This window comes from Elephas maximus, chromosome 27 (genome assembly GCF_024166365.1).
Source record: "Elephas maximus indicus isolate mEleMax1 chromosome 27, mEleMax1 primary haplotype, whole genome shotgun sequence".
NCBI classification, from domain to species: Eukaryota; Metazoa; Chordata; class Mammalia; order Proboscidea; family Elephantidae; genus Elephas; species Elephas maximus.
In genome coordinates, this window is record NC_064845.1 from 17,806,202 (window position 1) to 17,833,460 (window position 27,259).

General features: G+C 37.8%; 1 protein-coding gene across 3 annotated transcripts in view; it reads left to right on the top strand.

Annotated features, from left to right (window-relative positions):
- The window catches only part of ZNF385D (zinc finger protein 385D), a 999,751-nt gene that overhangs the window by 548,025 nt on the left and 424,467 nt on the right, over window positions 1-27,259 (top strand). The gene's annotated exons all lie outside the window — the stretch shown is intronic.

Genomic DNA, 27,259 nt, shown 5'->3' on the forward strand with positions numbered 1-27,259 from the left:
CAAACTGGTGGATTTGAATTGCTGACCTTTTGGTTTGAAACCAAGTTCTTAACCACTGAGCCACTAGGGCTCTCATTTGAGCTATAAAAGAGATTAAACAAGTTCAGAGCAGAAATGAGGGAAGAGAGATGCCAAGCCACATGAAGATTGCCCGGGAGGAGAAGCTCAGAAGAGACAAGGACCTTCCTCCAGAGCCAAAAGAGAGAGAGAGAGAGAGGCTTGCTCTAGAGCTAGCACCCTGAATTTGAACTTTTAGCCTACTAAATTGTGGGAAAAAAACTTCTGTTTGTTAAAGTCACCAATATGTGGTATTTCTATTATAGTAGCACAAGGTAACTAAGACACCGTCTCTAGAAATTATATGTGGGGGCTTTTCCCAGTTTAGCCAAGAGGATAACAACTAAGAAAATAGTAGGAAAAAAAAAATTAAAAAAAAACCAAACCCAAAGCCATTGAGTCGATTCTGACTCATAGCGACACTATAGGACAGGGTAGAACTGCCCCATAGGGTTTCCAAAGAGCACCTGGTGGATTTGAACTGCCGACCTTTTCATTAGCAGCTGTAGCTCTTAACCACTACGCCACCAGGGTTTCCCAAGACAATTATAAGTAGTTTTAAATCAGAGGAATGTAAGATTACTACATAAACTACCCTAGAGATGTCGATAGATATGTCAATACTATGTCAACACTACTAAAATAACTAATCCGTCCAATCAGTTCAAACAGCTGGTCAACTCGGTTAAATAAATATCAGTCAAATAACACTTCTGAACAAATTAACAAGAAAACAATTCTAAAATACTCATGCTGTTTTGTCTATAGGTAACAGACACAGTGTCAGTTTGGTGATTATAGAGATCTCATTTTGGCTCGAGTAGAGGCCTAAGAGCTAGTCCTTTCTGGAGCTATCTCTAAAACCTATAAGGAGGCTGGGTGGTGCAAGCTACTCTCAGCTACTAACTTAACCATAGCTGTTTAAACCCAACTAAGGGCACCACAGAAGAAAAGGCCTGGTGAACCACTTCTATCAAGATTACAACCAAGAAAACCCTATAGAGCAGTTCTACTCTGCAACACACGGGGTCACCATGAGTCGGGGGCTAACTTGATAGCAGCTAACAACAGTGACAACAACTAAAATAGAGACCAATCATTGCTCACTCTCTCCCTCATGAAAACCCTAGTTCAAGACACCGTCACCTCCTACATTCCTCTCCTAATGCAACCACTGCTCTCACTGCCTCATTGCCACTAGCTTGACTTTCTACAGTCAATCTTCTCAAAGGATAAAGCAGGCCATGTCTTTCCTTTGCTTAAAATTCTTCTTTGCCTTCTCTACTGATTAGGGTACAATTTGAGCTTTTCACCATGACCTACACAGACTTCCCTGATCAGGGCTGTCTCCTACCACCCTCACTGTAGGCCACAAAAATGGCCTTTTCCTGCTCTAAAACACATCAAACTTGTTACAGGTGCTGAACCTTTACACTTACTGCTCCTTCCCCCCTGGAAAGCTCATTTGCGCCTTCTCATCATTTAGATCTCAAATCTCATATCTCAGAGCTTTCTCTGAGTATCTACAATAAAATAGCCATCCCCTCCATATCAAATTATTCACACTCTTGGTGCCCTTTTACATTTTTTCATAGTATATATTACTTCCTGAAATTGTGGCTGTTAATTGATATACTTACATATTCATCGTCTTCTCCCTAGAAGGTAAATTTCATAAGAGCAAATACCTGGCATGGTAGATAGAATAATCTGTGCCCATCCCCAAAATGTCTAAATCCTAATCCTGAGTCTTGAGGACCCATGAATATGTTAGTTTACATGTAAAAAGGACTTTGAAGATGTGATTAAAATAAGGACCTGGAGATAGGGAGATTATTTTGTATTATCCCTTTAGGCTCAATGTAATCAAAGAATCCTTATAAAAGAGTCAAAGTCACAGAGGGAACCAAGAAGGTCAAAGTCAGAAAGAGACAAGGCAAGGGCAGAAGCAGAGGTTGGAGTGATGCACTTTGAAGATGAAGGAAGGGACCACAAGCCAAGCAATGCTGGCGGCCTCTGGAAGTGAGAAAGGCAAGGAAACAGAAGGAACCACCCTTGCCACCCTCTTGACATTAGGCCAGTGAAATTGATTTCAGTCTTCTAACCCCCAGAGTATAGAGAATAAAATGATGTTGTTTTAAGTCACTGAGTTGGTGGTAATTTCTTACAGCAGCAGCAAGAAAGTAATACACCTTTTTTGCTTTGTTCTCTGCTGAACGCTCCATGTCCATACCTAGCTGGCACATGGTAGGAAATCAGCAAACATTGGTTGAATGAACAAATGATAAACCATGTGCCAACATTGTCTTATGAGGAGGCATGAATGCCGAAGTGATTTAGGTTGTATATAAGCAAGGCCACTGTTATAAAACCTCATTTATTATTTTAAAAAGTCACAAAACTTCTCCCTCTTCTGTTTTGCTTATTTCTCTGGTGTGCAACAAAACAGTAAAACATTCTTTGATCATATCATTCAGATGAGGCATGCCAAATTTTGAGCTTACTGGAAACTGCCAGAGTCAATCTGCCTATTTCCCAGGAACTGACCTTTAGTGACACCCATGTTCAGGATGAATATTTGTGATTTTGTGGCCAGACCTTCTCCTCAGCCCAGATGAATATACTGATTTGAAGAGAGTGTTTTGTCTGGGAAATATGGCACTGGTGTTTAGAGACTATAACCAATCTCAGTATGCATGAATTTGCTCCTTTTTAAAGTACATAGTATCCATTTTGGGTTTCTATTTCTGATTGGTTTATTGATATGTTATTTCCATAAACTTAGTTGTAAGTATATGGTTGTTGTTATTGTTAGTTGCCACCTAATTGATTCCAACTCATGGCAACCCCATGTGATCAGGGTAGAAATGTGCTCCATAGGGTTTTATCATTACTTTTTGGAAGCAGATCGCCAGGCCTATCTGCCGAGGCACTTCTGGGTGAGTTCAAATTGAGAACCTGTTGGCTAGTAGTTGAATGCTAACCTGTTTGCAGCAGCCAGGGACTCTAAGTATAAAAAAAAAAAGGCAATCTGAAGAAAATGCATGAACTGTAAGTCACATTCCTTAATATCCAATATTCCTGACTCTCATGGCATTCGTCCAGGTAAACCAGGTAAAGATTAATTGCCCTCAATATGTTGAGCCCTTTACCAATACTCTTTGAACATTAAAACATATGCTACAATTCACCGTGTTTCCTCCTGCACTATATATTTAACTAGCAAAAAGCAAACTTCAAAAGGATCAGAAATCGCATTTGAATGAAGAGCCAAATGTCATGCACATTTCGCAAACCTCTTTCCTAGAGCTGTAACTCAAGGGAGAATGACTTTTTCTAATTTGTCATCCTTCAGCATTCCAAGAGGACTTGGAAGGCTTCAAAATGGAGGCATTCCAGTGTATTAATGAACAGGACGTTAATGTACTTACTGATCTTCTTCCTACATGAAATTCAGGTGAAACGTAAACTACTTAACATGTGAATTCAGTTCGACAAGTGATATCACCGATCTCATGAAGCATGTGGCATCTTGAAACATGAGTGAACCTAAACCCGGCACCATTTTACAAGGGGTGCTGCTTGCCCACAAGTGTCAACGGACCTTCTAAAATATATTTGAAGGAGTTCTTTCAAGGTGGAGACTCTCTGAAGCCCAAAGAAAGGTTTAAAATGATCCAATTAACCATATGTGTGTAAGCATGTGCACAGGTTGAGGAACATCGGATTTAAATACGCATTAATGTAAAATAAATAATATACAGTGATATTGCAATATTGATTGTGAGTCTCTGATTTTAAGGACCACCAATACTGATATATTTGTGGTTTCAAGGTATCAATGGTGAGGATCGACGCTAATAAGCTTTAAATACTTAGTGTGTCAACGATGTTTGTATTCAGTGCATCTTGCCCGTGTTACTTTATTTCATCCTCATAACAACTGTGTGACATGGATGTTATTAGAATCCCCACTTTACAGAATATGGAAATGGAAGCATAGATGGGTTACATGGGTTGATAAAAGCCAAACTCTTCAGCCCATCATCTTCACTGTTTCATTCAGGTGCCTCTAAAAGAGGACTCTGACAAACTTCACCCTAATCCGGGGGAGGGGGGGGTTCTCCCACTTGTGTCTGTTTTTATACCAGTTTCAGAGAACTGCAGTTTTCTCTTCACAGGTGTTTAATGATCAGCTGTCTTCATGACTATATGAACTACGTCATTACTCTAGTTATTCATGAAGTGGTGGAACTTAAGGCGTCCGCCCTCCCCCCCCTTACAGTGCATGTTCTACAAAATAGCTACCATATGACCCAGGCATTATTTTTCTCTTTGAACAGTGATAGAAGTTACGTAAATCATCCACACTTTTTGAAGGAAGGGAATAACTTCCAGGTGGCGTGCTATCAGAAAAAAGCTAAATACCCACTGTTTAGAACCAATAACTCAGTATCGCCCTCTATTGGCCTTATTAAATTATTTCTTCCAACTATTGCCACCCAGGGGAAAGATGCCAGTGGTGTACGGGTTGTTAAGCCGCCAGCACTTTACAAGCTACTGTACTGGAAGCAAGGAGCCCTGGTGGTGCAGTGGTGAAGTGCTCGGCTGCTAACCTAAAAGCCGGTGTTTAGAACACACAAGCCTACTTTGCGGGAGAAAGACGTGGCAGTTCCTAGAGACTTACAACCTTGGAAACTCTTTGGGACAGCTCTACTCTGCCCTACAGGGTGTCTATGAGTCGGAATCCACTCGACGGCAGTGGGTTTGGGTTTGGGTTTGGTTTTGGTGCTGAAAAGATAAGTGATACATGACCCAGCCTAAGCCCTCAGGTAACTCACAATCTTGTCCAGGATAGCAGTAGACACGGTTTGTCTCCTACCCACCAGGCATTTCCCACTCCCATATTCTTATTGGCAGAGCCTGTCTTCCGTGATAGAAACTACAAAGGCCAGATATTTGCTCTGAGAGCTCCATTTGCCCCTGGGAGTGAGCATGTCACCTATTTCTAGCCAAAGTAATACAAGGCGCAGTTAGCTGGAGAGTTCCTGGAAAAAAATTAAACTACTGATTGATGGGACAGAGAAATGACCGAGATATATTTCTCCTCTTTCCCACTTTCCTTCTCTTTTGTTCTGCTCTTAAATGTTGCTCTGTGAAGATGTAGTGTTTGAATCTCTGCTGTCCTTTTAGAACCCTGAGGAAAGACAAGGCTAATAAGCTAAGGAGTGGAAACAGCCTGGGTCTTTCATGAGATTTTAAAGCCACTGAAACAACCTTGGGACCATCTAACTCTACACCCTTTGTTATTAGCAAACAATATACAATGTTCAAGGCAATCTTAGTTGAGTATTCTCTATCTTGAAGCACTCTGTTTCCTGGGTATTCTGATGCAGACAGGCAAAGCACAAACAGGAGAAGAAATTCGAGAACGTAAAATAGTGTGTACCCAAGTGGCAAAGTAGTTCTGGCAATAAACGCTGTAGGTGAGAAGGGATGTGATACATGAATTAGATGCAAGCTTCATGGAGAACGTAAGCCTTCACTTGGGCCTCAAGCTCCTGTTGATGGTCCAGTTGGAAGAGTTTGTCATGTTAGAACATTCTTTGCAGAAATATAGTCATGTTCTTTTCCTGGTTTGTGCTGGTGGGTGCAGTCTCTAAATATTGGCAGAAGACAGAAGTTATAAACATTAGAGGAAGAATTGGAAACATTACATTTTTCTTTCTAAATGACCTATGTGGTCCTAATATAGATAAACTGAAAAATCTCAGATAGACAATTAGATCAGTATTTCAATGGTATGGTTACCATCTTAAAATCTGAACGTATTAAATTCCTAAAAAGCATTTATACATAACATTTTTAACTAAAGTGATTTTGTTTGAAATGCCACATTATCATATTATAGTTACAATCAGCATTATGGTACAGAAGGAGCAATTCGACATTTCTCCACCATTTCCTTACCATGTAAAAACGGTCATCAAGTCTTCTCAGCTGGGAGTTTTAGAGCAATTTCTGGTTTTTCCTTAAACTCTCTAAATTATTTAATAAAATGTTGAACTATTCTATCCCATTTACATCCACAGCTAATACTTTTCACATACTGGAAATCCCACGTTGACTGTATCACCAGCTAGAATCATTTCAGCTTCATTTCAGTTGTATTCCGCTTCACCTCCATTCTGTATGAAGTCCTTAAAAGAAAATCCAGGCTATAGATATAATTATGCATATATATATATACACACATATATATACAATATATATTACTATAAATAACTATAATGCATACATATATATGTATATATAACTGCATATAAAAACCCAGTGCCGTAGAGTTGATTCCGACTCATAGCGACCCTATAGAACAGGGTAGAACAGCCCCATAGGGTTTCCAAAGAGTGCCTGGCGGATTCGAACTGCTGACCCTTTGGTTAGCAGCCATAGCATTTAACCACTACGCCACCAGGGTTTCCAACTGCATATAGTTATATATATATATATATATATATATATATATATATATGATCAGTATATGTAAGATATATAAAATCAGGTGAGATACACACAGGTATGTATGAATTATGTATACGTGTATACATACTCACACACACATATATATAAAAGTCATACCCCTTGCCGTCGAGTCGACACCAACTCATAGCGACCCTATAAGACAGAGTAGAACTGCCCCCATAGAGTTTCCAAGGAGCAGCTGGTGGATTTGAACTGCTGACCTTTTGGTTTGCAGACATAGCTCTTAACCACTACTCCGCCAGGGTTTTATATATATATTTTCATATACAAAAAAACCAAACCCACTGCCATCAAGTGAATTCCAACTCGTAGCAACCCTGTAGGACAGAGTAGAACTGCCCCATAGGGTTTCCAAGGCTGTAAATCTCTATGGAAGCAGATTGCCAATCTTGCTCCCTCAGAGCAGCTGATGGGTTCGGACCGGTAACCTTTTAGATAGCAGATGAGGACTTTAACCACTGTGCGGCCAGGGTTCATATATATGTATGTATATGTATGTGTGTATGTGTATGTATATGTATATATATAATCTTTTGGTGTAAAGAAGGTAATTGTGTTCTCATTCATTTTGTGTATTAATGATTTCCATAATCAATACATCCTTATATTTCTATACTTACATATACGGACAAATGTGTGCCCCAAGAGTTGTTTTCATAAAAGCACCATTGCTATGTTATCTTTTTAATTAAAATTTGAAAAGGCGTAAGTATGTCGTTTGGAATATAAAGTCAGCTTAAATGACCTGAGAGGTTAGCCTGCGCTCTTCTGCTCAGAAGTCTCAAGGCCTCGGGTGTTGCACTGCACTGTGATATAATGAAATTTGAAGGAAGTCGTGTTTTAATTAGTCACCTTTTGTCATATCTCCTTTCAGTTTCGGGTTTGCACAGGTGGCCATGCTGTGTTTGAGAAATGAACAGAAATGCACCATTTTGCGTTAATAAAACACACTGCCTATACCCCAAATGCTTTTCTTCACAATTGCATTTTGCTTTCATGCATCATTAAATAGTGTAATAATTTAATGATTTCTCAAGAAGTGACAGCTTCACCTCAGGTTTGATGTACAGCTCTGTGCAATCCATTAACATAAATTGACTTTCAATAAACCTAAGCGATAGAGACCCTTGGGAGTTATAGAGGCAGGATTATTTTTTCTGTTGCAAGCTTATCTGACAACGTGGCACAATCTGTTTTGATCACATGTAGGTATTACGTGCTCTACTTGCGTTTACTGGGGAGCTCTTTGGAAAACATACCCTCTGTGGTTAAGGACTTTGCTGCTCTGATATTGCTATTGAATTTTGTTTCACTGGCTGGGTTTTCTGGTTCCCTTCTGGGATATTGCTATTGACTGTGTGCAAAATTATCTCCTTGGGCCAGAAAATTCATCTGAACAGAGCAACGCTTGACTTCATTCCCAGGGAGAGCCTGTAATGTCTGATGAAAAGCGAAGTGAATTAAAACAAAACGTGTTTATTTATACACTCTACACGCATAGTGTGTGTGTTTGGGGTGCTGAGATGGGCACGCTGCATTGGACACGCAACGAATGCAGAAAATGCCATGAATCAACATTTAGGATTCAAATAGGACTTTAGGATACAAACAGGAATTGAGAACACCCAGAAAGTTATCTTAGTGAATATTTGGCTGCAATGATTTAAGCCTTTAGTGTCCCAAAGTGATATGTTACCAATTTGTATAAGTTAGCAGATTTGGTATGAATGTACAACTATACAAAGTATGATGTTGAAATTTCTACCTATTTGCCACGGTCCTTGGAAGTTTTCATGCAGCATATTATTAACATCAATTACATATACCTGCGAAGTGTCTTGTGTTACCCTTTTGACTGCAAACCCCTTCCCCTCCTCCCCATGTAACTACCATACTGAATTCTGAGAAATCCTTTCCTTTTCTTTTCCTTATCCCTTTATGACATATGCACATATCTCTAAACAATATTTTATGCTTTTGATCTTTCTCTAAATGTAAGATTCTGTGCGCATTCTTTTGTCACTGTCCTTTTTCACTCAAGATTATGTTTTTGAGATCTATCCCAGTTGATGCATGTTGCTGAGGTCCATGCCTTTTCCTGCTGTTGTTTGCTCTGACTATACCACGGTTCACTGAGCTGTTCCAACGTAGCTATACTTTTGGTTTGTGTTCAGGGTTTGCTGTGTTAATATTCCTACTGTGAACGTTCTTGTACGTGTTGCCCTTTGGACCTTTGCACAAGCTTTGGTGGAGTATATAACTAAGAACTGAGTCCCTGGGTTGCAGGATATGTTCGTCTCTAACAGCATTAGGGTTTCTGTCAATTCACCAGTGTTTAGATTTAGTCGTCTGTTTATTTTGCCAATCTGGTGAGTGGGCAATGGAATATCCTTGGGATTTGAATTTACATCTTCCTAATTAAAAAAAAAAAAATTTTTTTAATTACTAATGAGGTTGAACATTTTTCCATAATATGATGACAGTTTATGGTTTTTGCTCAGTGAGATGCTTATTCAAGTCTTTGGCCAAGTTTTTCATTTTATCTATTTTTTCTCCTCTTTCTAATTGATTTTTATAGGTTTTAAGTTATACCAGGTAGTAATCCATCATCAGCAAACATCTTCTCTTGTTTGGGTTCATTTTTTACTCTCTTCATGGTATTTTTGAAAAACATTTTGTAATTTTAGGGAGCGAAAATCATTATGACTTCATGGTTATTAGCAAGGCATCCTTTCCTGCTAAGAAGTTGAAAAGATCAGCCATTCTCAGCTTATTTCTGATTTTTAAATGAATAAGTTCTACATTTCATAATTAACTATGATGTTTGCTGTAGAATTTCAAAATTATAATTACTCTTTGTTGGTTCAAGAAAATTTCCTTAAACCATTATTAGGTTGTAGTTTTTAACATGAGAGCTTTAAAAAAATTTTTTTTTTCAAGTGCTTAAATTATTTTCCAATCTATTAAGATGATCAGATGAATTTTCTACTTGGGCCAACCTTGCATTATTGGTATAAAGCTAATATGGCTAGGTGGTTTAAATTTTTAAAATATCCTGTAACATTTGATCTGCACATCCTTTTAAAGATTTTGCTTTTCATCTAACTCTGTAAGTGAGATTGCCCTGTAACCTAACTACCTTCCACTCTCCTTGCCTCATAAATTTAGTTAGAAAATTTTTCTAGTAAGATTTTAAGATTGGAATTAATATAAGTATTTGAATTCTGTTCTGTTTTGTTTTTGCTATCATTGTGAGCTCTCACATTGTATCATATTTGATATACATTTAATCTATTATATTCCTTCTATTTGTTGTTAAATTGTTCCCTTTTGGGAAGTCAGAGTCCCTCTTATTGTATAACTGTAATAGTCTTTGATAGCCTTCTAATATGAAAATATATATAAGTCGCACCTTGAATATTTTTTCTCTGTCCTAGAAATCAACAATTTTCTTAAGAAGTTTTGATTCCTCTCAGTGAGAAAATGATACATAAAGACCACAATCTCATAATTATTTATTTTCTATTACTTCACACACACACACACAATATAATTACCATTAATCTTTGTGGTTTATTTTATCCTGAAGATATATCCACCAAGGAAGTATATTCGAATTACTTTGCTTAAATTCATGCAAAATAATTCTTATCTGTGTGATTAAGTCTCCAACTGGATATTTGTCCAGTTTCGTTTGCTTCTTTTTTTTAAATTTTGGCTGTTTTCCAATTTTATTAATTTTGTTTAGTAATTATGTAAGACACCTATAGAGATACTAAATCAATTTTTTTTTTTTTAAAGCTGCATTCAGTGGATCCAGCTTCAGTTACTATTCTCTCCATATTTTTCCTTTCCTTCTCCACAGGTAACCAGCTTCATTAGTTTTGGGTTTACATTTTTATTTTTCAAACATAAGCATGTACATATGTATATGTGTGTTTGTGTGTGTGTGTGTATATATGCACACACACACGTCTTTTTAAAATAAAAAGTAACATAGGTGGTACAAAGATTTAACACACTTGGCTACTAACTGAAAGGTAGCTGTCCGAGTCCACCCAGAGTCACCGCAGAAGAAAGGCCTGGCTGTTTACCTCCAAAAAAATCAACCATTGAAAACCCTGTGGAAGAGAGATCTACTCCGACCCCACATGCAGTCACCCTGAGTTAGAATCAATTTAGTGACAACTGGTTTAACTTAGTACACACTGAATTCCATCTTGCTTTTCATCATGAATAAGTCTTGAATTTTGTCAAATGCTTTTTCCTAGAATCAATTGATATGATCATGTTTTTTCTTCTTTATATTATTGAATCTTTAGGTTGGCCGATTTCCAGTTATTGAATCACCCTTGCATTCCTAGTATAAATTCTACTTGATCATGATGTACTATTTTTTTTATACATTGCTGGATTTGACTTACTAATATTTCATTGAGACTTTTTGTGTCAATATTCGTTAGGAATATTGGTCTGTACTCTTTGATTTTTGTACTGTCTCTGTCTGGTTTTGGTATCAGTTTAATGCTGGCCTTGCAAAATGAATTGGGAAATGTTCCCTTTTTTCTTGTTTTCTGGAAAAGATTGTGTAGAATTGGCATTATTTTTTCCTTTTAGCATTTGGGAGAATTTGCCAGTGAAAAAAATCTGCTTAGAGATTTTGATTTTAGAAAGTTTTTTTTTTTTTTCTGTAAAAATTTATTTTTTGGTTATACAAACATAATCATTTTTCATTCATCTCTTTCTCTTTCTTTCCCTTCTGGTAAATTGTTTTAGTATTCAGTTTTAATTTATTTATAATATTTTTGAATATATCTCTTTGTGTAGAGTTTTTAGTGCCTGTTCTAGGGATTACAATATACATTCTTATGTTATCACAGTCTACTTGTTTCAATATTTTATGACTTCAAGTAGAATATAAAAACCTTATCACCCTCTAAGTCCCTTTTCCTGCCACCTTGTCTTATTCTGGGTTCTCTAGAGGAGCAAAACCAGTGAGATGTACATGTATAGATTTACTTCAAGGAAATGGCTCACATAATTTTGGGAGCTAGCAAGGCCCAAATCCATAGATCAGGTGGCAGTCTGGAGACCTCTGTGATTTCATGGAATTGTGAAGGCTGGAGAATCAAAAATCTGCAGGGTCAGGTGACAGGCCTGACTTCTGCAGGCTTAAGTTCCAGCAACTAGAGGTCAGGCAGTGAGAAGAATGCAGGGTCAAGAGAGAAATGTGGCAGAGCATCCATTTATATACTGGAGGCAGGTCACACTCCCCAGAAAACTCCCCTTGCAATTGATTGGCTGATCACATCAGATCACATCATGACAGTTCAGCATGTTATAGGACATTATGAAAGAGCAGCCAGTCCAGTGTCTGACAAACCACTGAGAATCATAGCCTAGCCAAGTTGAAGTATAACATTTACCTTTACATCCCCTTTGTGATAGAATTATCTAAAGTATTACATTTACATTCATTGAAAACTGTATAAGTCGATGGTCAGATAATGTTACAGTTTTTGCTTTTAATCATCAAGCATAAATTTTAAAATTGAATAGGAGAATAGTCTATTATATTTACTCAGGTCTTTTTTTTTTTTTTCCTCTAGTTGAGGTTTTCCCAATCTTAGATATGATGAATAATTTTGCATTATGTCCTGGATATTTTGGTGGGTTCCCAATTAAATCTTTTATTTTAGAGTGCAAACAACCCATTGAGGTTCAGGATGCATATCTTGACCCTCTTTTGTGGGATTGGGTTCAAATATCAACTTAGTTCTCAATACCTTTGTAGTACTATTCTAGTCTGTCTCCCTTGTGTGCTACCAAAGGCCAACCTGAAACCAGGACAGTATTTAACAACATTGTTCAGTTCTCTGAGATTCTGTTGTGTTGACTGTGGTTGGTTTCACTTGTGAGTTGCTCCAGGCTGTCCCCAGGACTTCATACACTGACTTAAAGCATTCCTTTATTCAGCTCACTCCTTTCCAAGATCCTTCCTCCACTGTCTGGTTGGAAAAGTGAAGTGATTTTCCCCTTTGTTGTCATTTTTTTTTTTTTTTTCTAAAGCTTAGAGAAGAAGAGGGATAGTTGACAATGCTCCGCACTACAGCCTCTATGGCCAAAGCTCTGCAGTGGGGGAGGGGAGGCACGAACACTGGCATTAGTGCTTGGCAGAGAGAGTCAACAGGGCTTCCCATCATACTCTGCAATCATCCCTATAGATGAGGGGAAGAGGTGCTCTCTCTGCATGCATTTACTTATTGCAGAGCAAGGATGGTCAGCAGGGCTCCTCCCCTAGTTCTGGAAGCCATAGCACCCCATGTGGCAAAAGAGGCTTATACCTCTGTTTGTGGTGTTTATAGAAAGTTAGTGTGTGTATAGCCTTCAGGGCTTCACCCCACAGTCTCTATAGCCATAGCAAAGAGTAAGGTGGGGGATTCATGGTTCTTTCATGGTGTTTGCCTGCAGTGAGTAGGACAAGTATATTCAAGAACGTTTCGTCCTGTGACATGGCCCCTCTTCCTGGTCCTTTCGTAGAATGTTTTGTGGGAATGACAGGACTTTCTTTCTTTCCTTTTTTTTTTTTGGTTTGCATGTATTATTTCTTTAATTCCACCCTTCAAACATCTTCGAATCCTCTTCTTTCTTTCCTGTATTTGAAAGAGTTCCAAGACTCATTTATTTATACTATGCCATCTTTATTTTATATATATATATTTTATGCCACCTTTATTTTATATATAAGCATAGTGGGTAGATGAGTGCTTTGTCTTTTTAAGTTAAAGAAAAGAACTGTTCTGTAAAAACCATTTAACTTTGAATTCTTGTCTTTATCCTTATCATTTAAATTAAGTGACAAATGGTTGCTATCATGGTTTTCTATGTTGGTAGCATTTTGTTCTACTTGAGTCAACAATCAATGCCCATGGAGGCAAACCAAAACCAAACCTGTTGCCGTCGAGTCGATTCCGACTCATGGCGACCCTATAGGACAGAGTAGAACTGCCCCATACGGTTTCCAAGGAGTGCCTGGTGGATTCAAACTGCTGACCTTTTGGTTAGCAGCCGTAGCTCTTAACCACTATGCTACCAGGGTTTCCCCCACAGAAGCAGTAGTAAGGAAATCAAGCGATGTAACACATTGGGAAAATCTGCTGCAAAAATCCTCTTTAAAATCTTAAAAAACAGTGATACACTTTGATAACTAAGGCGCGCCTGACCCAAGACAAGGTCTTCCCAATCACCTCATATGCATGCAAAAGCTAGACAATGAAAAAGGAAGACCAAAGAAGAATTTACACATTCAAATTCTGGCTTGACAAAGAATATTGAACACAGTCTCTGACTTACGACGTATTCGAGTTACAAAGAACCACACTTACAACCGTCTTTTTTTTGTGTGTGTGTGTGTGTGTGTTAATCATTTAATATGTACTACATACAGTGCTGTAGCATGTAATTTGCTGGTGTTTTCATTCTCATGCCAATCCCCAAAGACACGTAAAGATCAGATTTCTAAAGATACTCATAGTAAAAGGCAATAATAATGAAAACTAAAAAAACAAAATGATGTATTCTACTTATATCAGAACCTATTTTCAACAGAGTCATCTGAACAGAACCCTGTTCTTAGTCAGGGACTACCTGTGTACTGTGGACTATGAGAAGAATAAACAAAATCAATCTTGGAGGGCGTATAGCCAGAATCCTCCTTAGAAGTGAGGATGGCAAGACTTTGTCTTGCTTACTTTGGACACGTCATCATGAGAGAACAAATGCTGGAAAAGTACATCATGTTTGGTTGAGGGTCAGAGAAAAAAGGGAGACCCTCCCTGAGATGGACTGGCACTGTGGCTGTAACAACAGACTCAAACATAGTGACGAGTGTGAGGAGGGCATAGGACCATACAACTTTTCATTCTGTTATATATAGGGTCACTATGAGTCAGAACCAATTCGATGGCAACTAACAACAACAGCATTTTGTTGTGCTATATATATTTTTAAAAAGTTAATGATTGTAGTCTGTAAATACTGATCCAGCCACATTAAAATAAATGAATTAAATGTATATACTCAGCACCTTATTTTTGCCATTGACATGTTCAAATTTTCACAAATTATATAGTTACTATATATTTTATGTAGTAATTTATATAATATATAAATATAATAATAGTTTGGTGTTTTTATAATTATATAATTTTTCATTGTAATAAAGTATTAACTTTATTCTCTTTAATTATTTGGCTTTCTACAACTCTTAGTTTTTTTACAAATATATTCCCTTCCCACCAAAAATTATTTATAACATGAATTCTTTATTTTGGAAAGGAACCTAATAGATGTAGCAAAGCCATCTTTGGGAAATGCATATTAAAATTGAGGACAGACAACATCTCTCAGCTTCCTTATGGAATCCAACATGTGATAAAGCGTTTGCATCTGAAGCAGATGGACAATCTTATGATTTCATATTAGTCAAAGAAAGACAGGTCTATGTGCTTAGCGTGCACTAGCCATCACAATTGACTTTCCAGGCAATGAGAATACCAGGATGAGCTCTGAAATAGACAATTGGAAAGAGCAGATTTAAAAATCAATTTAAAAAGTTCATATATTACATGTAAGAAATTACTATTTCTTATCAGCACAATGCAGCCCCTGTTTGTGGACACTGTAGGATGTTTCTGACAGTGTTTGGAGACGTTTTGAGTCCAAGTGAACTGCTTTCTGGTTTTCTCAACTCAATACCTTAGCAAAGTCAAGATGACCCTATTAATATATTTAATCCCATAGGCAAAGCTTTCAAAACTTTCCTCCTAATAATTGATTTCTACTTATCATTTCATCATAGCACGCATTAAGAAGATTCTAGCCAATGTCCGAAGGTGAAATTATACCTGTGCCAGTAGATTTTTCTAACACAAATGAAAAACCGAGGGGCCTTTTTAGTGTTTTTATTATTTGAGGCAGCTGTCATGAAGAGGAGAGAATAACATTATCACTGGCCTACTTCTTCTTTCTGAAAAATGATGACATTGTAAATATATTCAGAAGAATTCTTCCATTTCTTTCAAAGCTTTTTTTTTCTCCCCCCCCGCCCACATTTTCAGGAAATGTTACCAAGTGGGCTTTAGCCTTTGCCATCAAGTCAACTCCTAGTCATAGCGGCCCTGTAAGACAGAGTAGAACTGCCCCATAGCGTCTCCAAAGAGCAGCTGGTGGATTCAAACTGCTGACCTTTGGGTTAACAGCTGAGGTCTTAACCACTGCATCACCAGGGCTCCAATCTCAGCTTTAGCAGAATACTATTCATCCTAACCTACAGCTGTATACACAAAACTCCAACAAATTATCTTTATGGTATTATTTGCCCAAGTCTGTTCCACACATGTAATTATCAGATAGAAACTTAAAAAGCTTATTGGGAGTTTTATTTTCTCCCTGCATACAAAGTCTGGGCAAGGACAGTTCTAGACTGGTGCAGGGATAGTAATCCCATGATGTCATTAGGCATTCAAGATTTTTCTGGTTATTGACTTCACCATCCTTAGGATAAGCCACCATCCTCATGCTCATTGTTTTGGAGATCAAACGGCTGATTGGTCTCCAGACATAAAATCTGTGTTGTAGTTCAGAAGAAGAAATGTGAAGAGCTGTGAAAGAAGGATCAAGCTAATAGGGTTTTGCTATTGTAAAGGGCTTAACTAAATGCCCCAGCCAGACACATCTTACACTTAAGTGGTTCTCGCTGTGTCACGTGGGCAGCTCAAACTGCAAGGTGGGCTGGGAAATATTGATACCCTCAACTAAATTGGAGTTCTATTTATAAAAGTAAATGGGAGACTGGAGAGTGGAAACTTAGCGAAAAATGTCTGCCCCCGTGTTCAATGTGATATATTTAAATTTCTTTTATACCAGGGCCTGTATACTCGGCTAGATCCATAACTGATTTTCCGTATTACAAAAGACATATGTGTGTATGTGTACATATGTAAAAAAGTAGGAAAAACCTATGTGCAAAAATTAAAATGTCACCTTTATTCATTATGCATCATAACTTTTGATTAGCAAATCATGTTTGTTCTTATTGCCTCTAATGTTCTTTTGAGCTTCCCATCCCTTGATCATTTCCTTGCAGTATCAGGGAACAATGGTCAAAAGAGAATCTATACTACAGAGAAATTGTTTCAAACGTATTGACCATACACAAGAATAGACCTAATACAAAATTAAGATTTTGAATTATCGGCACTAGACAAATGTTCAGAAAGGTTTGTTCTGTGAATTGAATCTATGTCCTAAGAGTAATGCAGATTTTGAATTTAGGATAAGCAACTAGGGGACTAAGACCCTTAAAATGTTTCTTATGGCCTTGTCTAATTTGGGGAGCAAATTCTTCTCCACATGTTATCAAAGAAATAGATTGACTTTGAGGTCCTTGTCCTGATATTTGTCCTATATTCTTATTTATTTTCGTAAAATAATGTATGCATACCTGTCTGCCTATCTGCATTGCGCAAGCAGGCAGGCTGTGCCTCAAACTTCCACACAGCCATGAGACTGCTGGGAATGAGACACACATACCCACTGGCATCAGCCATTCCACGGTGTTACGTTCATCTGCAATCAAGCTGGACACACAAGATACTTTCACAGTGTTGGCAAAGTGAAAGCCATTTTTATTATTTTTAGAAAGCAAAGAGCAAACAATAACAACAGATTCTCAATGGGGAAATGCTTACCCTTCCCCAATTACCCACGCCCGTTCTTATGTTGCTGGGAAGGCATGCTGTGATTCAGGTCAGATGTTGTGTTCACATCACTGCTGCCTCCAGGCACCATCATGTTGCCCGGGGGGCCTGTCCAGCTCCTGAGGCTCCTGCTTTGCCTTTGAGCCTTGCCTTACTGTGGGAAGACTGCTGTACAGGATCTACTGGGCCTCTACTCCTGGGACCTTCTAGACCTCTGTACTGTTTCCCGCCAGCTGTCTAGGCCTGCGTGGTTCTCTCTCTTGCCGCCATGTTACTCAGACCTGCACTAAATTAGGGCCTGTGTGGCTCCCAGCACGTTGCTCAGTGGGGGAAGGGTGTTACATGGGGCACACTCAGGCTTCTGCGCTGTACGGGCAAGTGTTAAACAGCTCTTTAGCAGCAGGCAAACCTTCTATACAAAGGCACCCAGCTCTCTCTTCATAAGCCGGCAAACCCAATGTGGCCATCTCTCTCTTTGTGGGCCAGCCAGTCCACAGTCTTTTTGTCTTCACCGTTACGTCTCTCTTTCTGGGTCTAGGGGGTTCTCAGCTCCGGGGTCCCAGGTCCAAAGGACACACTCTGCTCCAGACTCTTCTTGATGATATTGCCTAGAAGGATGGCAAAACTGACCAATCACATAGAAGGACAGCAAGGTACTGAATCCATTTAGGTTGATTTTCATGCCACTATTTATTATTTTTTTTTTTTATTTGCATAGTAAACTGCCCAATCCTTTGTGCAATTGTTTCCCAGGCAATCATAGAAACCCATTGCCATCAATTCCAACTCATAGCAACTCTAGAGGACTGAGTAAAACTGCCCCATAGTGTTTCCAAGGCTATAATCTTTACAGGAACAAACTGCCACATCTTTTTTCACAGACAGGCTGGTGGGTTCGAACCAGTGACCTACTGTACCACCAGAGCTCCTTACCATGGCTAGAAAGACCAGACAAAAGTGGTTCATTACACCACAAATAACTACAGAAATTTATCTAGGTTTTGTTTTCAGGTTATACATGAAGATTGAGAATTTAGTAAACAGCCTTTTAGAAACTTTGATAGCAACTCAGACATTTTTCTCAAATCTACCTCAGAAGTGGGGGCCGTTTTAAAACCCACTGAATTTTGGCGTTGCCATTGGAAAAAAAATTGACATTCAAAAAGCTTAAGAAATAATAGACATAGTGTCTTATCCTGTGTAAAATATAAAAAAGAAGAACCAAAAATGTCCAAAGAAAATTTTCCAATGACTCCATTGTGTTGATACTAAACTTAATTATTTAATTATATTTTTAGATATAATGTATCATTAACATTTTAATAATTAATGTCTAATATTTAGTAAAAAAAGTAGAATGTATTCTCTATTTTTTTTTTTTATAGGATAAAAAGAAATATTATCTACAAAAAACTCCAATCTCACCATATTATTTCTGTAATTTCTGTCCTGGTTTTCTCTTTACTTTTAACCTTGACAAGTCAAGTCATCATTAGGATGCCACAAATTGATGCAGTTTTGTAGAAGATAAATGAACAAGGCAATTTAGAGTTACTGTACATCTTCATAGTGTCTTAAACCAATATATTCTAAATATGCACCGAATATGGCCGTGAAATGCTTGAAAAAGTGGCAAGTCAGAACCAAGATGTGCTCTAGGTGTAAATTAGATTTCTAAAATTGATTGTAAAAAAGAATGCAAATTATCTTCATAATTATTACATAACTTACATGTTGAAAATATAATGTTTGGACATATTGGGTTATATAAAATAAACTACTCAAATTAATTTCGTTTACTTTTGATAGTATATTCAAAATGACACATATGATGGGCATTATATTTTTATTGGACAGTGCTGTTCTAAATCTTTTATTTCCAGTCTGTCTTTTGGTCTCCTCTGTGACTGTGGATTATGAAATGGGATAGATTCACATTAGAAAAATAAGAAAGAGCCTTGAAATGACTTCAAAAAAAAGCACCTATGCACAATGAAATTCTTTTTTGGTTATAAGGCAATATTTTCCAAAGTTGGGTCTGATTGTAAGATTTACTGATGATGCTTTTAAAAACAGATGCTGATTTTCCTACCCTTGAGATTCTTTCTCCAGGTCAAAGGGAGGTTTCAAGATTTATATTTTTAATAAGAGCCCAGTTGAATTTTCTAACTAGTAAAGTTTGGGAACCACCAACATGGGAAGATATAAATGCCAATTTTTATGAGCTGATTTGAAAATTGAATGTTATTTCTATATAGCATGTGTTTTCTTGCACTGGCAGTGCAAGTCTGCAAAAAATCAGGCACGTATAGTTCTGAGTAAGACGTTCTAGAATGACATTCTTCTCTATTCTCCTATAAAAATAGCACTGGTTTCATGTATACTCTAATTATGACCTCATTCAACCCAAAACCAGCTCTGTCTGTAATAGTTATGTGCCATCCAGTCAGTTCCAACTCATAGCAACCCTATGTACAACAGAACAAAACACCACCCAGTCTTGCACAATCCTCATAATAATTGTTATGCCTTAGCCCATTGTTGCAGCCACTGTGTCACTGTGTCAATCCATCTCACTGAGCATCTTCTTCTTTGTCACTGACTCTGTACTTTACCAAGCAGGATGTACTTCAGGGACTGGTCCCTCCTGATAACATGTCCAAAAGTCTTGCCATCCTCGCTTCTAAAGGGCATTCTGGCTGTCTTTCCTCAAGACACATTTTTTTTTTTTTATGGCAGTCCCTGGGATATTCAATATTCTTCATCAACACCATGATTCAAAGGCATCAATTCTTCCATCTTCCTTATTCGTTGTCTGGCTTTTGCGTGTATATGAAAAAATATATGAGGCGGTTGAAAATACCACGGCTTGGGTCTGGCAAACCTTAGTCTTCAAGTGACATTTTTGCTTTTTAACACTTTGAAGAGATCTTTTGCTGCAGATTTGCTCAGTACAACACATGGTTTGATTTCTTGACTGCTGCTTCCATGGGTGTTGATTGTGGATCTGAGTAAAATGAAATCCTTGACAGTTCAATATTATCTCCATTTATCATGATGTTGCTTATTGGTCCAGTTGTGAGGATTTTTGTTTTCTTTATGTTGAAGTGCAATCCATACTGAAGGCTGTGGTCTTTGATCTTCACCAGTAAGTCCTTCAAGTCCTCTTCACTTTCAGCAAGAGAGGTTGTATCATCTGCATAACTCAGGTTGTTAATGAGTTTTCCTCCAATCCTGATGCCAGGCTGTTCTGCATATAGTCCAGCTTCTTGGATTACTTGCTTAGCATACAGTTTGAATAAGTACAGTGAAAGGATAGAACCTTGACGCACACATTTTCTTATTTTAGACCACGCAGTATCCCCTCATTTTGTTTTAATGACTGCCTCTTGGTTTCTGTACAGGTTTTTCATGAACACAATTAAGTATTCTGGAATTCCCATTCTTTGCAATGTCATCCATAATTTGTTATGATCCACACTCAAATGCCTTTGCATAGCCAATAAAACACAGGTAAACATCTTTCTGGTATTCTCTGCTTTCAGCCAAGATCCATCTGATATTAACAATGTTATCCCTGGTTCCACGTCCTCTTTTGAATCCAGCTTGAATGTCTGGGAGTTCTCTGTTGCTGTACTACTGCAGCCATTTTTGAATGATCTTCAGCAAAATTTTACTTGTGCGTGATATTAATTATATTGTTTGATAATTTCCACATTTAGTTGGATCACATTTCTTTGGGATGGGCACAAATATGGATCTCTTCCAGTCAGTGGAATCCCCGGTGGCATAGTGGTTAAGAGCTACAGCTGCTAACCAAAAGGTTGGCAGTTTGAATCTACCAGTTGCTCCTTGGCAACCCTGTGGGGCAGTTCTACTCTGTCCTGTAGGGTTGCTATGAATTGGAGTCGACTTGACGCCAGTGAGTTTGGTTTTTGTTTGGATTCTTCCAGTCAGTTGGCCAGGTAGCTGTCAATTTCTTGGCATAGACAAGTAAGCACTTCTAGTGTTGAATTCATTGAAATGTCTCAGTTGGAGACTTGTTTTTCGCCAGTGCCTTCTGTGCAGCTTGGACTTCTTCCTTCAGAACCATCAGTTCTTGATCATATGCTACCCCCTGAAATAACTGAATGTTTACCAATTCTTTTCGGTACAGTGATTGTATTACTTCCATCTTCTTTTGATGTTTCCTGTGTCATTCAATATTTTGCTCTTAGAATCCTTCAATATTGCAACTAGAGGCTTGAATTTTTTCTTCAGTTGTTTCAGCTTGACAAATGTCAAGCATGTTCTTCCATTTTGGTTTTCTTACTAAAGGTCTTTACACATTTCGTGCTAATACTTTACTTCGTCTTCTCGAGCTCCCATTAAAAATCTTCCATTCAGCTTTTGTATTTCATCATTTCTTCCATTCACTTTGCTTGCTCTACATTCAAGAGCAAGTCTCAGAGTCTCTTCTGACATCCTTTTTGGTCTTTTCTTTCTTTCCTGTCTTTTTAATGACCTTATAATTTCTTCAGGTATGATGTCCTCTCACAACTCGTCTGGTCTTTTGTCATTGGTGTTCAATACGTCAAATCTATTCTTGAGTTGATCTCTAAATTCAGGTGGGATATAATCAAAGTCATACTTTGACTCTCTTGAACTTGTTTTTATTTTCTTCAGCTTCAGCTTGAACTTGCATATGCTCATTTGGTAGTCTGTTCTGCAATCAGCCCTTGGCCTTGTTCTGATTGATGATATTGAGCTTCTCCATTGTCTCTCCACAAATGTAGACTGTTTGATTCCTGTGTATGCCATCCAGTGAGATCCATGTGTATAGTTACTATTTTTGTTGTTGAAAAAGTATTTGCAACGAAGAAGTCATTGGTCTTGCAACATTCTATTATGCGATCCCTGGTGTCATTTCTATCACAAAGGCCAAATTTTCCAACTACAGATCCTTCTTTGTTTCTAGCTTTTGAATTCCAATCACCAGTAATTATCAATGCATCTTCATTGAATGTTTGATCAATTCTAGACTGCAGAAGTTGGTAGAAATCCTCAATTTTTATATCTTTGGCATTAGTGGTTGGTGTATAAATTTGAATAATACTTATATTAACTGGTCTTCTCTATAAGTGTATGGATATTGTCTTATCACTGACAGCATTGCACTTCAGAATAGATCTTGAAATGTTCTTTTTGATGATAAATGTGATGCCATTCCTCTTCAATTTGTCATTCACAGCATAGTAGGCCATATGATGGTCCAATTCAAAATGACCAGAGTCAGTCCATATCAGCTCATTAATGCCTACGATATTGATCTTTATGCATTTCATTTCACTTTTAATCATTTCCAATTTTCCTACATTCGTACTTTATAAATTTCATGTTCTGATCATTAATGGATATTTGTAGCTGTTTCTTCTAATTTTTGAGTTGTGCTACATCAGCCAGTGGAAGTCCCGAAAGCTTTACACCATCTATGTCATTAAGGTCTACTCTGAGGGATACTACTTTTGCTCAGTAGTAATTTCAGTGCCTTCCAACCTGAGGGGCTCATTTTCCTGCACTACATTACACAATGTTCTGCTGTTATTCATACGTTTTCACTGACCAATTAATTTTTAGAAGCAGATTGCCAAGTCCTTCTTCCTAGTCTGTCTTGGTCTGGAAGCTGTGCTGAAACTCACCCACCACGAGTGACCTGCTGGTATTTTAAATACTGGTGGCATAGGCTCCAGCATCACAGTAATAACTAGCCACTGTTTCACTGGGTTACAGTGTGACCAACTGACAAATGAGTGATGGAAGTTCTTTCTAGTCCATATAAATAGCTTCTGGTCCTAACTAACTGTTATAAAATGGTATTATATTTAATAGAGGAAGTGGACTTTAAAAGTAAAATTAATGTTTGTTACAGCCAAAAAAAAAAAAAAAAGCATTGCCATGTAGTGGGTTTTGACTCATAGTGAGCTTATAGGAGAGAGAAGAACTGCCCTATAGGGTTTCCAAGGCTGTAAATCTTTACAGGAGCAGACTACCACATCTCCCGTGACCTTTCTATTAGCAGCTGAACGCTTAGCCACTGTGCCAGCAGGGCCCCATTTTTTACAGAGCATTTGGTAAGTAGAAACTCTTGCAGGGGATGGCACTGGTGCTGGTGATATTGATGGCATTTTGAAAAGGGAGTGAGCAAAATTCTTGATAAAATGATGTTGGAGTCCATATCAACATTGTTGTTTCTTTACCCCTATCTCATTACATTTTTGGGGGGTACTAAATACAAAAGGAGTTTAGATGGTGAAACAGAAAACAAAAAGAAAGATAAAAGCCTCACTTGAATACTAGACAAATAACCAGGCTTTGCTGTTTGGCTAACAGGCATATCAATTGCCCAGAGCAAATGAGAAGAAGGCTATAAGCAAGCTTGTTTATTCAAATACTGTCTATTATAGGAATTGTGTTTTTATGGCATCTAAAGCACTCTGAGGAAACCATGGTGGCGTAGTGGTTAAGTGTCATGGCTGTTAACCAGAAGGTCGGCAGTTGGAATCCACCAGGCATTCCTTGGAAGCTCTACAGGGCAGTACTACTCTGTCCTATAGGGTCACTGTGAGTTGGAATCGACTTGACGGCAGTAGGTTTGGGTTTTAAAGAGCTCTGAAAGTGACATCTCCCAGATTCCCAACTTGTGGTTCATGGGAGGTTAGTAGGAGAGACATGACAGAGGCACTTGGCCCAATGCTGATGTTTTCAGGGACAAATGGCTCATTTTGTATGCAATCCTATGCTCTGAGTGGCTGTCCATTTTTTCTCTGGGTCTACATTATGGCCATTTCACTGCTCATTGGCATCTCCACTAGGTAGGCAGAAGAGGAAAAATAAAATGCAGTCTTGTCAGTGTTACTATACTCCTGGCAACTCTGGGGAAAGTTGTAATACGATGGAGGAGCCTAATGTCGGAGATGGTATGGTCAAAGGGATCCCATTGTTCTGCTTGTTCATTTTATAAGTGAAAAACTGATTCACAGGGGAACCAGAGGTCAAGGTCATATGGTTAGAGCCAAGCCTCTGAATCACAAATAGGTGGCCCATTCTTATTTCTCCTAATTACAAGGAGACTGTTCGACTTGAATTGGATTGAATGGACACTACTGATTTATGCATTTGATACCTATGACCATGAATGGCTGAGAGATAGCAGTATTTATTTTCAGAGATTGAGGCATATTTGAGCCCACCCAGTGAAAATTAACAGTGATCTGTTTCCATATCTAAACACTCATGTTTACAATATATTTACATCCATCCCTTATAATAGTGCTCTTGTGGTGCAGTGGTTAAGTGTTCCGCTGCTAATCAAAAGGTCAGAAGTACAAAACCACCAGCTGCCCCATGGAAACCCTATAGGGCAGTTCTACTCTGTCATTATGAGCTGGAATTGACTGGATGATGGTGAGATTTTCTTATGGTGGCACTGGAACCCGGGTGGCACAGTGGTCAAAGCACTCAGCTACTAACCAAAAGGTCAGCGGTTCAACCAACTAGCTGCTTCACAGGAGAAAGATGTGGCAGTCTGCTTCTGTAAAGATTTACAACTTTCAAGATCCTATAAAAAAAAAAAAAAAAAATTTTTTTTTTTTATTTTTATGGGGCAGTTCTGCTCTGTCCTATAGGGTTGCTGTGAGTCGGAATGGACTTCACAGCAATGGATTTAGTTAGATGCTGGCACTTGCTTTGACTATGCTGTTTACCCCTTATAAAATATATATATATATATATATAATAAAAAGGAAGGAACTACCCACTAACTGCGATCTTAATGCCTGGTGAATTATTTTGTCTGTAGAAGGCCCTGAGCAGCATTCTGCCTGGAGGTTGAGTTTTAGCACGGTTTCTAGGCTTCTCAAATAATGAGAGAAAATGCCTACTTTCAAAACTCATGGCTTATCTGTTAATTTGCAGTATGATTTCTATGTTAGCATATACTTGGCAAAATACTGATGAACACTGCCATTAGTGGTTATAAAAGAAAATTAAAATGTCATGTCTAGGAGTGAGACAAAGTACCACAGACAAAACGTTTGAGACTAAAATACAACGTTGAAAGCCCTGGGTCTAGACTCTAGCCAGCAATAGCCAATAGAATTTTCTGTGATGATGAATATATTCTTTATCTATGATGTCCAATATGGTAGCCACTAGTCATATGTGGCTACTGAGCACTTGAAATATGCCTAGTGCAACTGAGGAATTTATTACTTTTTAAATTTTTAATTTAAATTGTAATAGCCAGGTATGACTACTGGTTACCATATTGAACAGCATATGTTTAGTCTAGATTCTTCTAGAGATTTTATTGTTGTTCAAATTTTAATTTCTCAAACAAGATATAATGATGATTATTTAATTTTCATCCTTATGATTGATTTTTAAATTAATATTCCTTCTAATAATAAAGTGATAGATGTAAATAGTATGAAAAAAAAAAAACCCACTGCAATGAAAATGATACAAACAGAACTGCCTTGAGCTTAGGTAAAAACGTTAGTAATCTTGGGCAAATTAATTAACCTCTCTGAAACTTAGTTTCTGAGACATTTTTAATTTGTAAAATTTAGTAAATAATGTAAATAATCACTTTAAATTAAGTAAACAATGAATAATCTGAAGATGAGAAAGGCTAAAATTAGTTGCCCAGAGGTGCACAGCTCTTAAATGAAAGGGCAGGGATTCGAACTCTTGTCTTTGAATGGTACACATGTACTTTTAACACTCTGAGAGCCTTCCCTTTGGGCAAAGTTGGACAGATGGAAAAGGATATCATTTCCTCTGCTTTTCAGCCATCTCATTCTCATAATGATTCTGCGTTCCCTGTAGAAGTTGAAGCACTTTCTTATGATAAAAAAAAAAAAAAATTTTCATATCTGTTGGTAACTGCCATCACCACATGTGTGCATTTTAATTACGGCTTGCAAATAGAGACTTACTTAGCCTTGTCAATTCTAGCCAGCAATTACATTCATCATGTAAGAAAACACAAATCCACAGGGGGCAATAATTGTGAGCAAAAGACATGAGGTATATTTTTAAAAAGCTGCTCTATTTGCTAAAATAACTGCGTCAAATACATTTTAATTGTTGTTGTTTGCCATTGAGTCAAATCCAATTCATAGCAACCCTATAGGACACAGTAGAACTGCCTCATAGGGTTTCCTAGCCTGTAGTCTTTATGAGAGCAGATGGCCGGGTCTTTTCTTCTATGAAGCTGCTGGTGAGTTTGAACCCAACCTTTTGGTTAGCAGCTGAGTGTTTAACCTCTGCACCAGAAGGGCTCTTCCAATTTAATCATAATTGTATCCAAATAGTTTTATTGTGGGTAAAAAATGTACACTAGTTTTATAGTGCCCTGTGACGGTACTAACTTCTCAACTAAAATAGTTTACATGTTTATAAAATCCTTTAATTTTGGTTTGGGATGAGTTCAGATGAGACTTCTAGCAAAGATTCCTTTATTGTCTAAGCAGGAAATGAAACTCTATATTATTTGACAATATTCCTACTGACGTTGAGGAATACTGCATTTCTCTGCCTAAAATGACAGCTCCACAATGAGTGCAGTTCCAGATGAGCAATAATTAATTATCCCATGGGAACCTGTTAAAGGATTTTCCCCATCCACCAGTTTGCTCTCTAAACCTCTGAGAATAAATGGTTTCGTGCAAAACATATCTCTTATGGAGATTTTCAGTAACGGCTTGAATTTATCCATTTCCAGGAAGCCTAAAAAAATGGTGAAGCCTAAGGAAAAAAATGCTTTTGTTTCTTGGAGTGCTATCTGGGGAAAGTATGTTTCGTCTGAATGATAACAGGGATGGTATATGTATCTTTTATGTACTGGATCAAACATG